This window comes from Bidens hawaiensis, unplaced genomic scaffold (assembly GCF_021521415.1).
Source record: "Bidens hawaiensis isolate Kalapana, Puna unplaced genomic scaffold, B.hawaiensis_p1.1 tig00021656_1, whole genome shotgun sequence".
Lineage (NCBI taxonomy): Eukaryota > Viridiplantae > Streptophyta > Magnoliopsida > Asterales > Asteraceae > Bidens > Bidens hawaiensis.
In genome coordinates this window covers 10782-14210 of record NW_027493363.1, presented here as the reverse complement: position 1 = coordinate 14210, position 3429 = coordinate 10782, and positions in this window count along the sequence as shown.

Genomic DNA, 3429 nt, shown 5'->3' with positions numbered 1-3429 from the left:
GTTGCCAAATTTCTTATTATTGTTATTGTTATTAGATTCCATTGAACCTTTTCTATAACGAATTCGTTTATGTCGGCTTGCCTTGGTTTGTTTGTGTTCAACTTAATAGCTCGTTAGTTAGTTATTGGATAATAGAAACGAGACGAGAAATAGAGATGAACTTTTAAATGTTAAACATACCTTGATGATTTGGATAATTAGACCTTGAATAGATTGTGTGTACAGGAGGTTTGTGTGTGTGTATGGGAGTGTGTGACAATGATTGGGAGATGATGATGATGAAATGATGAAGATAAGGATTAAAATTAGGGTTTAAGGGTTTAAATCGACAAAGCCCAAAGGCTTTTAGGCCGAAATCACTCTCAAGTCCATTAATCCCTTTTAACATTATCCATTCTCTACATATTATTTAATTAATTTAAGCAACACTACACGATACGATAACTAAAATAAACCCAAAATATTTTATTTATTTATTACTGAAACGAGGACGTTATAATATACAAACCATAGACATGTTAGTGTGCCGCTAAACCGTTGCCATGCAAACGGGAATTGGTTACAATGACTGAGATTGTCGATTTACCATCGCCAAGCGAATCGAGCTCAGGTTACTACGACGGCCGTATGATCATACTATAATGAGAATATGTTGGACATCTCCGAAAGCGATAAAGTAAACAATTAAGCAAGTAGCAATTAACGTTTAATTGGAATACACATAATAATTATGTTTGCGAGTTTGTGTATATATATGATATAAAAAAATAATAAGTACGCATATGTCCCCAAAATGTTTGAAAACATTAGATAAAAATGGGGAATGATCAAACTCACCTTAGACTAAAGGCAAGTGAATACAATTACGAAAAAAAGAGTTAAAAATTAAGCAAGTCGTCCACTAATGCGTCAAATGAGATAAAAAATCAGAACCTGAAACTTTGAGATATGATAATATAGGTAAAAACGAACTCATTTCCGTTGGAATCAATCCAAACGGATGTTTAGAACTCCGGTTATGTTAAATTTAAGATTTAAACAAGCTGGTACTGACTAGAATCCGAACAGCGAGTCAGAAATCAGATTTTAGTCAGTAGCCTTAAAATTTCGTTACGAGAATAAAAGTCTTCTGGACCGAACGTTGAATCCGACCAGAAGTATGAGAAAACGTAAAGTCAAACTTGTTGACTATTTTGCCCTTTAACGAGTTTTAATGAAATTGACCAGTCAACACCCTTCAACCACCGAAATTGGTTGAAGGTTATTGACAAGGGAATACGAATGATTTCACAGAAGACAACTTACCCGGATAAGGCTTGAATCGATGGGAAACGGAAGCCAAAGGTTGATGTATAAGCAAAGTCAAACGTGCATGCTTGTATCTTCAACAATAATGCAAACACCGTGGAGTTTTATGAGAGACAGAGGAGGGTGACGGCCGGAGAGGCTCTCTTAAGGTTAGAGTAAAGTTTTGTGACAAGTTATAATGTGTTGTTTATATAGAGAACCCTAAAACGAACTAATTATAGTGATTTTACTTGTTTAGAAAATCGAGTAAGCATTTAATGATGAAATCAACATAATAAATAGTAAAGTTTCGTGCTTGATCACGGGGTAATGAATATGGACTTGTATCTAGGCTATGTGTAGCATTTGATACTTTTCAAACCCAATAACCTGACCCACTTTAAAATTTTCGGTTTTTGTTTATATATATACATGTATATATATATATATATATATATTATTAATACTTCAAGTTCCGTTTAATGTATTTTACATTCGTTAATCATCATTAATAAAGCATTTCCAACAAATTTAACATTTATCACTCGTTCATTTTTCGATCAACTATTAACACCTTCGGGTTATAACGTTTGGTACATATACATAACCCAAATTATATATACCTTTAATCAAGTTTATAACCATTCAAAAGTCCAAGGTTCATGTTGTAAATATAATTTTAATAAATGTTTTTGTATAACTTTAAAGTTGAGGGGCCAAACTGTAAATTATTAAAAATATAATAAATCAATCCCTCCCTTAACCTCCAGCCACCGGTTTCCCGGCCACTTTTTCCAGCCACTGGAAATGTGGCTCCGGCCGTCCAACAAACCCATAAAACTCGCAATTTAAATCAATTTAAAACTTGTAAAATTGTTAGACTATATCGACAAACACTAATAAACATTGATAATGCACAATTAACAACTGTTTTGAAAATAATGATCCATAACCGTCGCCGGATATTAAGCCGCGATCAAAGCAATGAAATTGACTCTTAATTGACCCAATGGATAGTATAAATAGATCATTCCCGTAAGCCTAAACACACACCAACCATCAATTAACAGATTATCATACTTAGAAAGCCGAAATCAAGAATATTCCGATCAAACTTCCGGGCTCCGGCCACGTCGTTCTCCTTCATTCTGGCAACATCGGAGGTAATTGTTATATGGTTTTAATCCACGTTCAAAAATATAATCAAACCCCTAACTCAATTTTAACATACATAGAACCAAATGGGAGATTGAAAATCTAGGGTTTTAACATTGAAGATGAACTGGAATTTTGTGATTATTAAAATGCATTTTTATATGTTAGTTAAAGACAAACATAACATTTATTTAAAATTATTTGACATAAATACAAAATTTACAAATTATTCAGACATATAAGCATATATATATATACATATATATATATATACACACAATTGACACCTTCAGATAAAAAAGCTTCTGTTTAAATTTTAGATAAAACAATTTCCTGTTGTAGTTTGGTTTTGCAATGATCATTAACAAAAGTGTAGGCCAGTCTCTAGCAAGAGTTGGCATACTTAAAAGACCCGTTTTACACATGGTCAACTTTATGTAGATTTATCAAGAGTGAAAATTAGAGACGAACAAAAAATAAATACTTATTTTAGATAAGCAAGAGAAAGTTGCAAATAAAGCAAAAAAGTATTGTTTATAAGTAAAAATTTGTAGCATTTGAAGTTTATGTTTTAAAGTTTAAAATTTTGTTTGTAACATTCTACTATGTAATGTCATTTTTTGTAAGTCCATGTCTTTCAATATTACGTTTTCGTTTGAATATGACTTACAATTATAAATTATATTGCTGTCTCAAAATAATTATTAAAAAAATGTTGTCGTTTGAAATTATATATACGTTTACTTGGGGTTTTTTATATTTCTGTCCGTGTAATACACGGGTCAATAACCTAGTTTATATAGTAAGTTAATAAAATATATTTATTTTAACTATCCAATTAAACATTTTAGTTCTCTTGTTTAAAACATGTATACTGAAAATCATGCAATGGATTTTTCATGATGGTTTTAAGTTTTCTTTTTTTTACTAATGATATTATTATTATTATAGTAAATCCGTCTGTCAGTCTCAAGTTTAGTAAAAATG